Source organism: Rutidosis leptorrhynchoides, chromosome 2 (genome assembly GCF_046630445.1).
Source record: "Rutidosis leptorrhynchoides isolate AG116_Rl617_1_P2 chromosome 2, CSIRO_AGI_Rlap_v1, whole genome shotgun sequence".
NCBI classification, from domain to species: Eukaryota; Viridiplantae; Streptophyta; class Magnoliopsida; order Asterales; family Asteraceae; genus Rutidosis; species Rutidosis leptorrhynchoides.
The window spans coordinates 384,560,402-384,573,621 of record NC_092334.1 but is presented as its reverse complement, the minus strand read 5'-3'; positions in this window follow the sequence as shown (position 1 = coordinate 384,573,621).

Here is a 13,220-nt window from a genome sequence, read left to right as displayed (position 1 = left end):
TGGCTTAAAGTTCAACAAGTAAAATTTGATAATTATACGCTTCCGTTTATTAAGATTCTTAAAAGGTTTTAAGACTTCTCAAACTTGTTAAATCCCAACAATACCAATGACCAAAAATACCTACAAACACTTTCATTCTTCAATTTTCTTCATCTAATTGATCTCTCTCAAGTTCTATCTTCAAGTTCTAAGTGTTCTTCATAAATTCTATAAGTTCTAGTTTCATAAAATCAAGAATACTTCCAAGTTTGCTAGCTTACTTCCAATCTTGTAAAGTGATCATCCAATCTCAAGAAATCTTTCTTATTTACAGTAATATATCTTTCTAATACAAGGTAATACTCATATTCAAACTTTGATTCAATTTCTATAACTATAACAATCTTATTTCGAGTGGAAATCTTACTTGAACTTGTTTTCGTGTCATGATTCTGCTTCAAGAACTTTCAAGCCATCCAAGGATCCTTTGAAGCTAGATATATCTTTCTCATTTCTAGTACGTTTATCCACAAAACCTGAGGTAGTAATGATGTTCATAACATCATTCGATTCATATATATAAAACTACCTTATTCGAAGGTTTAAACTTGATATCACTAGAACATAGTTTAGTTAATTCTAAACTTGTTCGCAAACAAAAGTTAATCCTTCTAACTTGACTTTTAAAATCAACTAAACACAAGTTCTATATCTATATGATATGCTAACTTAATGATTTAAAACATGAAAACACGAAAAACACCGTAAAACCGGATATACGCCGTCGTAGTAACACCGCGGGCTGTTTTGGGTTATTTAATTAAAAACTATGATAAACTTTGATTTAAAATTTGTTCTTCTGGGAAAATGATTTTTCTTATGAACATGAAATATATCCAAAAATCATGGTTAAACTCAAAGTGGAAGTATGTTTTCCAAAATGGTCATCTAGACGTCGTTCTTTCGACTGAAATGACTACCTTTACAAAAATGACTTGTAACCTGTATTTACGACTATAAACTTATACTTTTTCTATTTAGATTCATAAACTTAAGTTCAATATGAAACCATAGCAACTTGATTCACTCAAAACGGATTTAAAACGAAGAAGTTATGGGTAAAACAAGATTGGATATTTTTGCTTGTTGTAACTACGTGAAAATTGGTAACAAATCTATATTAATCATATCCTAGCTAACTCATATTGTATTATACATGTATTCTAATATATTATGTAATCTTGGAATACCATAGACACGTATGCAAATGTTTTGACATATCATATCGACCCATGTATATATATTATTTGGAACAACCATAGACACTCTATATGCAGTAATGTTGGAGTTAGCTATACAGGGTTGAGGTTGATTCCAAAAATATGTATACTTTGAGTTGTGATCTAGCCTGAGACGTGTATACACTGGGTCATGGATTGATTCAAGATAATATATATATATATATATATATATATATATATATATATATATATATATATATATATATATATATATATATATATATATATATATATATATATATATATCGATTTATTTCTGTACATCTAACTGTGGACAACTAGTTGTAGGTTACTAACGAGGACAGCTGACTTAATAAACTTAAAACAGTAAAACGTATTAAAATATTGTAAATATATTTTGAACATACTTTGATATATATGTACATATTTGTTATAGGTTCGTGAATCGACCAGTGGCCAAGTCTTACTTCCCGACGAAGTAAAAATCTGTGAAAGTGAGTTATAGTCCCACTTTTAAAATCTAATATTTTGGGATGAGAATACATGCAGCTTTATAAATGTTTTACAAAATAGACACAAGTACGCAAAATTACATTCTATGGTTAGATTATTAAACCGAATATCGCCTTTCAAGTCTGGTAGCCTAAGAATTAGGGAAATGGCCCCTAATTGACGCGAATCCTAAAGATAGATCTATTGGGCTTAACAACCCCCATTCAGCTTATGGATGGTTTAGTACTTCGAGATTATTATACGGACGAGAGGTTCTGTTTTGGGGATATTCTATGCATTAAGTTAACGTCGGTTACCAGGTGTTCAACATATGAATGATTTTTATCTCTATGCAGTTTGCGAAATACCTGATAAGAGATGTGTTATAAAAATGAAATCTTGTGGTCTATTATTATGATTTAATAATATGTAGGTTAAACCTATAACTCACCAATAATTTTGTTGACGTTTTAAACATGTTTATTCTCAGGTGATTATTAATAGCTTCCGCTGTTGCATACTAAATTAAGGACAAGATTTGGAGTCCATGCTTGTATAATATTGTTTAAAAACTGCATTCGAAGACTTATGTTGATGTGTAATATTATTGTAAATCATTATGTAATGGTTGTGTGAAAAATGCTATATTTTATATTATCATTATTTGATAATCATCGTAATATTTTAAAGGTTATGGTTTGTTTTAAAATCTAATGCAGTCTTTGAAAAACGTCTCATATAGAGGTCAACACCTCGCGACGAAATCAATTAATATGGAATGTTTATAATCAATATGAATGGGACATTTCAATTGCTACGCGATCACGTCGCATTAACTCGTTAGTACAATGTCTATCTCGCTTGATGATTTTAACTACAACACAAAACGATTAGTGCAAGGTTAGATCACATGAACCTAAGCACTAACAATTCCCGATCCGACACGAAGTCCTACAAGTCCCGCATAAAAGCGCATACACAATAAAATCTAAGTCTAGGAACCTATCTCAAGTCGCTTAAATCCCTTAGACCATGCTCTGATGCCACTTGAAACAACCCAACCCGTATTCCATACGATAATTTTTTTTAAAATAATACACATTTATGCGCCAATCAAATATGTAAACCATTCCACACGTTTCGTTAAAATATACAACAAGTTTAGTGTTTACAATAGGCACGATGGCCATTAACAAATGTGATACAAGTTTGACCTATCCAAAAATGATAGTTTTAATCCAAACAACACATTGAGCATGGTTTGGGGCTAAACTACCCAAAACGCTAGGCCAACTTCCAAAAGCTCCAACAAAACATCATCAAAGGACACCTAGTGCCCAACAACCCCTTTCCCCTTATCCGCACCTGCATCTAAAAAGATAAACAACGAGAGGGGTAAGCTAATGCTTAATGAGTGCAACAATTATACGATTACATATACAACCTACTTACTTGCAATCACTTATGCATCTACCGCATACATGCTAGCAATATAAATAATCATACCATCACAAGTATAATACTAAACCTTCCACCATACGAGCTAGCATATCAATAGCATATAGATTAAACAATATAATATGCTACAATCCACACACAACCATGGTTAACCAATCGAATGAGAGAACGGTATTTAAAGGACCGTCGGAGTTCATAACAACCGTTAGTGCACTTAACACCTCGTACACTAACCCCACGGGTGGCACCGTAACACATCGATACTTCACCCCGGGTGGTGCCTTAACACTTCGACACTACACCCCGAGTGGTGTCTTAGCACATCGACACTTCACTCGTTACATCTCCCGAAGTGGCATCTTAACACATCGATGCTTCACTCCCGAGTGGTGTCTTAATACATCGTGTGACGATCGCTCCAAATCCATATGGACGAACACGTCATTCATCAATTTCATTGCGAGGTATTTGACCTCTATATGATACGTTTTGTAAACATTGCATTCTTTTGAAAAGGCACACCATAAATGAATATTTAAATCAAAGGTTTTCGACATCTGATGATTTCTACATATAGACAATCACCGTAAATAATAGTTTACAATAGTACTTCCATTGACAATGCAATTAAAATAAGATACATGGTGATGATTTGGTGAATGCAACGTTTCCTTGATAAATATGCCATGTAAGACTACATGCACATAGCTTGTCTAACATATAAGCAAATAGCGGAAGACTTCTAGGAACCTAAGAATAAACATGCTAACAAGTGTCAACACAAAGGTTGGTGAGTTCATAGTTTTAGTGTTTCGCATAATCTGTATATAAAGGTGGATCACAAGATTTCAGTTGTTCAATCCAGAAACGTTTATCAAAATATTCTACGAAATTGAGCACCCTGGTAACTAAACTTAACGTATATATAATTTGTACCCTTTGTATAATCATCTTAATAATACACGCAAACCAACGTGTACGCTTCTCAAATAGCATACGTTCGTTAAAAGGCTAGTGCTCTAGCTCGGACGGGGATATCAAGCCCTATGGATCCATATACTACTACTCGCGCCCACCAGTTCTTATAACTGGCAGTTACTAGTTACCAAAGCTAAGGGATTTTCGGTTTAAACTTAGTGTAGAATTTAGTATGTACTTGTATCCATTGTGTTTAAAATAAAGTGCATGTATTCTCAGCCCAAAAATATAGATTGCAAAAGCAATTAAAAAGGGAGCAAATGAAACTCACACATATAAATATTGTATATCGGTTAATAAAGCATTTGCATGTATTCTCAGCCCAAAAATGTAGAGAGTAAAAGGGATCTTATGAAACTCACCTTAGCCGCATAAAAAGTCGTTCACCAAAATGTGACCGAAACTCGGATTACCAAATAACCGTAGATCTCAACCTAGAGAATATATGTTGGTCAATAATTGTTTATCAAGCTAGGTCAGGTCATAGTGTATCACAATCCTAATGCTTGAGATCGACATACAATAGTTATCAAAAGTTATTTCAAAAAGTCAATCTGACTCCATAAAATAGTTAAATGATCATGGCAATAGAATCATTTTAATATTTCACATAGTTTTCCAATTCTTGTAAAATTAAACTATAGTTTTTATAAGGCTTTTAAATATGATAAAACAATCAGTTTTGACAATTGTTCAATAAAACGAGACGTGCCTTATATAAGATTTCAGTTACTTGGTTGGTAATATTTAAAAGTCCATTTTATCAATCTCGTAAACAAGTTGTTTATATCTTAATTGCAGATTCAAAAGCAATTTCAATTAACGTCAATCATAATTCAGTTGATCATATCTTTTAATCCGTTCATCGAAGCTATTCGATATCTAAATGAAAAGTTATTGATTTTTCGCCAGCTTTCCAAAAACATATATATCATATACCTTTTACCAGTAATATATGTATTTAATTGGTGATTCATTATAACTGTTTAACGACGAAATTTAGCATACAAGCATGTATAAATATATATACTCGAGCACTGGATATGGATACACAATTAATATATAAAAGATAAAATATGAGTGCTTACATATCAATATTGAGATTCAATATTGTAGGAAAGTACGTAAACGTAACGGAGATGATAAACACTAGGTTTGAGTTTACGAGCATAATCCCCAAATCATACCCATAACCTCCATAGCTATAACTCATAATTTCCTTAGCTCTATCCCGCTCGAAAAACCATTTTGAAAGTGACAAGCTCATGACCTCGTCGTAGTATTTTATGTATAATATTACTAAAAATATTAAGATTAATAATAATAATAATAATTTTAATAATAATAATATAATAATAATAATAATAATAATAATAATAATAATAATAATAATAATAATAATAATAATAATAATAATAATAATAATAATAATTAATATAAATAATAAATAATAATAATATTACACATGGAGTAATATATGTGTAAGAACTCGAGCAGAAACTGGACTTTTATAGGCAACTTTTTGAAATATGATGCCCATGCGATCGCATGGGTTTTTAGTGTATTTGCCATGCGATCGCATGGCTGCCTGATCCAGCTCAAAATGTTTTTGTTTTCTTGTTTGTCGACATATTATTATATAATATATATAATATATATAATTTAAATAATTAATTATATATTATATTAAATTCATGTGCATAGTTGACTTGTAATTTTCGTTCCGATGACCCATACGTTGTCACTTGACTTATGTCCCGGTTCCGGTTTCTCGAACGCATTTTTGTACGCTTAGAAAACTCGCAATTTACGTTTTGTGACTCGTACCTTTGTCAAAATATAGTTTTAAATTATCAATAAACTATATCATTCAAAGTGTATCTTAAACTTTCGAGTGTTTTGGTCATTTACTTCTATAAATCATTGTTTCGCTATTTATTGATATATATATATAATAACAAATCGTTTTATGACCAAGTTAATATATATTTTCAACATTCATAAACACGTTTTAAATATACGTCGCAAGTTATTCATACAATTAATATTCCAACTTATCATATATATTTAAATAAATATTTAAACCAATAAGCTTAATGTACGGTATTAAACAATTAAAACTTTATTACGTCTTCAAGTTATAGTATATATATGTATCTATTTACATGTAATGGTTCGCGAATCGTTGAGAACAACCGAAGGGTACTTGAATAGTTCAAAAATTTTGAGATTCGGTTTTATAGACTTTGCTTATCGTGTCGAAAACGTTAAATCATTTAAAGATAAAGTTTAAATTTGGTCAGAAATTTCTGGGTCATCACAGTACCTACCCGTTAAAGAAATTTCGTCCCGAAATTTGAGTGAGGTTGTCATGGCTAACAATAAAAATGTTTTTATGTCGAATATGAGTCGATAAATAGAGTTTTATCACCGTTGAATAATATGGATAAAACAATCCAATTACTTGAAGCGTATGAGAGAAGCCATCGTAATAAAGTGAAATGGAGAATAGAGATTCATCTTAACTTTTGACGTATTAACGATTGATTTCCGGAATTTAAGGAATAGAAAATCTTCAAAATCTATATAAGATTTGATTCTTCGGAATTTGTGGAAATTAGGATTTTCTTTGATTAAATGCGTAATCTGCCTCGATTGCTATGTCTGATATTTTGCTATAAATTGACCTCTTCCGTTTCATTTCTTTCACCACTCCTACATCTTCTTTCTTATTTCATACATCCCAATAGATTGTGAAAATGCTTAATCCAGTTCTGATTCTTGATATTTTCTTGGCTATCGTATCCTTCATTCTTCTTTTTCATCTGCCACCAGAGGAGGTTATTTTCTTCTACTATTACCTTGGGGTTATAGTGTTTTTCATTCTCCCGTGTCTTTATATTGCTATACGCATTGATATACACGGTTTGTAATTTCATGTTTGTTATCGGGCTTTATATCTCCCCTTATATTTCAATGTCTCTACTTCTGTCTTCTATAATCATTGTCATTCACAGTTAATACTCCCTCTTATTTGCTGCGATTTATACTCCAATTTCTATTTCGGAGCTTTGTCCCTTCGTTTCTTCTTCTTGCGATTAGGCATCTCTTGTAATGGTCCAGAATTCGTAGTTATGGAGTTTTGGATAAACATAGTTAATGTTCTAAGAAAGAAATGGTAATGGCACAATCTGACTTGTCAAATTACCAGAATATCCGGAAAAGACCGAATCATCAAGAAATATATTTTCTTGATATATTTAGAGATTATATGGAATGAAAGAGTTATGTAACATGGTTTATGATGAGGGTGGGATCTGTGAACTTTTATCAAGTTCCATTAGAAACTCAGCATGACTTACTGTAATATAATCACGTTGATCAAGTGTCATTATATTATACTAACTCATGCTTCAATTCCCAACATTACTTTAAAACATCTATTTTTCGAATTTTTTAGATTTTAGAAACTAAAATAGTTTCTTTTATGATGTAACAAAGATAGCACGAAGAGATGAATGATTTTAGATAAGAATGGTTATAAAAAAAATATCTTCAGAAATATGGAGGATATTTATAATGGAAGATACGATGATATCTTAGAATATTTAAGATAAGATGATGATGAAGAATATTGTCCGCAAAGGTTTTAGAGTAAGGATCAAGGTATTTGCTAAGGATTTCAGCAGACACTGAATCATTTGTATTCTTTGAAGGTAGATTTCATTTTTGTGATTTGTCCACAGCCTCCTTCATGGTCTGCTCAATCCATTTTCCAGTTCCAAACCTTCTCTTTTCTCAGCTTTACCACCATACTATTCTTTATCATCAAACTTTTGACTGTTAAGGTCGTTTACAGTTTTTGCTGCTTCATCAGCATTTTTCCAAAATAAGGAGAACTAGTTTCGTAGTTCGGGGTGTTTTTCAGAAACTTCACATTCGAAGTATGTAAGTCTAGAAGACAGATGTTATCTATATATAACTGTTGTCGTAGAAAATGCTGCGAGATTCAAAATACTGATTGCTAATTCTCGGTGGTTGGTATGGCATTTATTGTTACAAGATGTGGATGAGTACATGATAGGGTTTCAATGAGTATAAGGATTTTTCGAAAGGTCAAGGATTAATAAAGTTGTTGATAAATTTACTACTAATGTGGTGGAACATGAAAGGTTCCCCGGTAACAAGAACGTATATGTCAAGGTTATAATAAGGCTAATCTGAAAAGTCGAAGTTGACTAGTTGGAAGTGTGATAAAACTGGATACTTTGAAAAGGGATTGCAAGATTATTTTCGGTAAAAACAACGCTAATGAAATGTCCCGTTCTTATTGATTAAAAACGTTCCATATTAATTGATTTCATTGCGAGGTTTTGACCTCTATATGAGACGTTTTTCAAAGACTGCATTCATTTTTAAAACAAACCATAACCTTTATTTCATAAATAAAGGTTTAAAAAGCTTTACGTAGATTATCAAATAATGATAATCTAAAATATCCTGTTTACACACGACCATTACATAATGGTTTACAATACAAATATGTTACATCGAAATCAGTTTCTTGAATGCAGTTTTTACACAATATCATACAAACATGGACTCCAAATCTTGTCCTTATTTTAGTATGCAACAGCGGAAGCTCTTAATATTCACCTGAGAATAAACATGCTTTAAACGTCAACAAAAATGTTGGTGAGTTATAGGTTTAACCTATATATATCAAATCGTAACAATAGACCACAAGATTTCATATTTCAATACACATCCCATACATAGAGATAAAAATCATTCATATGGTGAACACCTGGTAACCGACATTAACAAGATGCATATATAAGAATATCCCCATCATTCCGGGACACCCTTCGGATATGATATAAATTTCGAAGTACTAAAGCATCCGGTACTTTGGATGGGGTTTGTTAGGCCCAATAGATCTATCTTTAGGATTCGCGTCAATTAGGGTATCTGTTCCCTAATTCTTAGATTACCAGACTTAATAAAAAGGGGCATATTCGATTTCGATAATTCAACCATAGAATGTAGTTTCACGTACTTGTGTCTATTTTGTAAATCATTTATAAAACCTGCATGTATTCTCATCCCAAAATATTAGATTTTAAAAATGGGACTATAACTCACTTTCACAGATTTTTACTTCGTCGAGAAGTAAGACTTGGCCACTGTTGATTCACGAACTTATAACAATATATACATATATATTAAAGTATGTTCAAAATATATTTACAACACTTTTAATATATTTTGATGTTTTAAGTTTATTAAGTCAGCTGTCCTCGTTAGTAACCTACAACTAGTTGTCCACAGTTAGATGTACAGAAATAAATCGATAAATATTATCTTGAATCAATCCACGACCCAGTGTATACGTATCTCAGTATTGATCACAACTCAAACTATATATATTTTGGAATCAACCTCAACCCTGTATAGCTAACTCCAATATTCACATATAGAGTGTCTATGGTTGTTCCGAAATATATATAGATGTGTCGACATGATAGGTAGAAATATTGTATACGTGTCTATGGTATTTCAAGATTACATAATATACAATACAAGTTGATTAAGTTATGGTTGGAATAGATTTGTTACCAATTTTCACGTAGCTAAAATGAGAAAAATTATCCAATCTTGTTTTACCCATAACTTCTTCATTTTAAATCCGTTTTGAGTAAATCAAATTGCTATGGTTTTATATTGAACTCTATTTTATGAATCTATACATAAAAAGTATAGGTTTATAGTCGGAAAAATAAGTTACAAGTTGTTTTTGTAAAGGTAGTCATTTCAGTCGAAAGAACGACGTCTAGATGACCATTTTAGAAAACATACTTCCACTTTGAGTTTAACCATAATTTTTGGATATAGTTTCATGTTCATAATAAAAATCATTTTCTCAGAATAACAACTTTTAAATCAAAGTTTATCATAGTTTTTAATTAACTAACCCAAAACAGCCCGCGGTGTTACTACGACGGCGTAAATCCGGTTTTACGGTGTTTTTCGTGTTTCCAGGTTTTAAACCATTAAGTTAGCATATCATATAGATATAGAACATGTGTTTAGTTAATTTTAAAAGTCAAGTTAGAAGGATTAACTTTTGTTTGCGAACAAGTTTAGAATTAACTAAACTATGTTCTAGTGATTACGAGTTTAAACCTTCGAATAAGATAGTTTTATATATATGAATCGAATGATGTTATGAACATAATTACTACCTCAAGTTTAGTAGGTAAACCTACTGGAAGTGACAAGAAATTATCTAGCTTCAAAGGATCTTGGATGGCTTGAAAGTTCTTGAAGTAGGATCATGACACAAAAACAAGTTCAAGTAAGATTTTTACTCGAATTAAGATAGTTTATAGTTATAGAAATTGAATCAAAGTTTGAATATGAATATTACCTTGAATAAGAAAGATAACCTACTGTATATAACAAAGGTTTCTTGATCTTAGATGATTACTTGGAATGGATTAGAAAGCTTGGAAGTAAATTAGTAAACTTGAAGGGATTTTTGAAGTGTTCTTGAAGTGTTCTTCCTATGATGATTATAGCTTGATTCTTGAAGTGATTTTTGATGAAGATGATGATTAACTACTGGAAAAATACGTTCATAATAGTGTGTGTGTGTTGAGAGAGAATTAGAAAGAGACTTGGAAGTGAAATGGAGTGAATGATGAGTGGTAATTGGTGAGTGGTGAGTGGGGTTAAAAGGAGTTCTAGTTAGTTGACTAGCTCATGGTAGAAGTTAAAATTGATTAGTCATACATGACATAATCAAGAGTGGAATCCCATGCTAGTTCCTATTGGTATATACCCATAGTAAGTACGTTTTGAAGCTGTGTATAATACGGGTAAGAATACGACTAGAATTCTTGATGAAAGAAAAGAATGGGAAAGTAACTGTAACCATTTTCGTTAAGTATAAGTGTTTTGATATATGTCTTGAAGTCTTCCAAAAGTATTTTAATACATCTAATTACACTACATGTATATACATTTTAACTGAGTCGTTAAGTCATCATTAGTCGTTACATGTAAGTGTTGTTTTGAAACCTTTAAGTTAACGATCTCAATTAATGTTGTTAACCCATTGTTTATTATATCTAATGAGATGTTAAATTATTATATTATCATGATATTATGATATATTAATATATCTTAATATGATATATATACATCTAAATGTCGTTACAACGATAATCGTTACATATATGTCTCGTTTCGAAATCCTTAAGTTAGTAGTCTTGTTTATATGTATATAACTCATTGTTAATATACTTATGGAGATACTTACTTATCAGAATCTCATGTTAACCATATGTATATCCATATATATATCATCATGTCGTTTTTACAAGTTTTAACGTTCGTGAATCGCCGGTCAACTTGGGTGGTCAATTGTCTATATGAAACATATTTCAATTAATCAAGTCTTAACAAGTTTGATTGCTTAACATGTTGGAAACATTTAATCATGTAAATATCAATCTCAATTAATATATATAAACATGGAAAAGTTCGGGTCACTACAGTACCTACCCGTTAAATAAATTTCGTCCCGAAATTTTAAGCTGTTGAAGGTGTTGACGAATCTTATGGAAATAGATGTGGGTATTTCTTCTTCATCTGATCTTCACGCTCCCAGGTGAACTCGGGTCCTCTACGAGCATTCCATCGAACCTTAACAATTGGTATCTTGTTTTGCTTAAGTCTTTTAACCTCACGATCCATTATTTCGACGGGTTCTTCGATGAATTGGAGTTTTTCGTTGATTTGGATTTCATCTAACGGAATAGTGAGATCTTCTTTAGCAAAACATTTCTTCAAATTCGAGACGTGGAAAGTGTTATGTACAGTCGCGAGTTGTTGAGGTAACTCAAGTCGGTAAGCTACTGGTCCGACACGATCAATAATCTTGAATGGTCCAATATACCTTGGATTTAATTTCCCTCGTTTACCAAATCGAACAACGCCTTTCCAAGGTGCAACTTTAAGCATGACCATCTCTCCAATTTCAAATTCTATATCTTTTCTTTTAATGTCAGCGTAGCTCTTTTGTCGACTTTGGGCGGTTTTCAACCGTTGTTGAATTTGGATGATCTTCTCGGTAGTTTCTTGTATAATCTCCGGACCCGTAATCTGTCTATCCCCCACTTCACTCCAACAAATCGGAGACCTGCACTTTCTACCATAAAGTGCTTCAAACGGCGCCATCTCAATGCTTGAATGGTAGCTGTTGTTGTAGGAAAATTCTGCTAAAGGTAGATGTCGATCCCAACTGTTTCCGAAATCAATAACACATGCTCGTAGCATGTCTTCAAGCGTTTGTATCGTCCTTTCGCTCTGCCCATCAGTTTGTGGATGATAGGCAGTACTCATGTCTAGACGAGTTCCTAATGCTTGCTGTAATGTCTGCCAGAATCTTGAAATAAATCTGCCATCCCTATTAGAGATAATAGAGATTGGTATTCCATGTCTGGAGACGACTTCCTTCAAATACAGTCGTGCTAACTTCTCCATCTTGTCATCTTCTCTTATTGGCAGGAAATGTGCTGATTTGGTGAGACGATCAACTATTACCCAAATAGTATCAAAACCACTTGCAGTCCTTGGCAATTTAGTGATGAAATCCATGGTAATGTTTTCCCATTTCCATTCTGGGATTTCGGGTTGTTGAAGTAGACCTGATGGTTTCTGATGCTCAGCTTTGACCTTAGAACACGTCAAACATTCTCCTACGTATTTAGCAACATCGGCTTTCATACCCGGCCACCAAAAATGTTTCTTGAGATCCTTGTACATCTTCCCCGTTCCAGGATGTATTGAGTATCTGGTTTTATGAGCTTCTCTAAGTACCATTTCTCTCATATCTCCAAATTTTGGTACCCAAATCCTTTCAGCCCTATACCGGGTTCCGTCTTCCCGAATATTAAGATGCTGCTCCGATCCTTTGGGTATTTCATCCTTTAAATTTCCTTATTTTAAAACTCCTTGTTGCACCTCCTTTATTTGAGTAGTAAG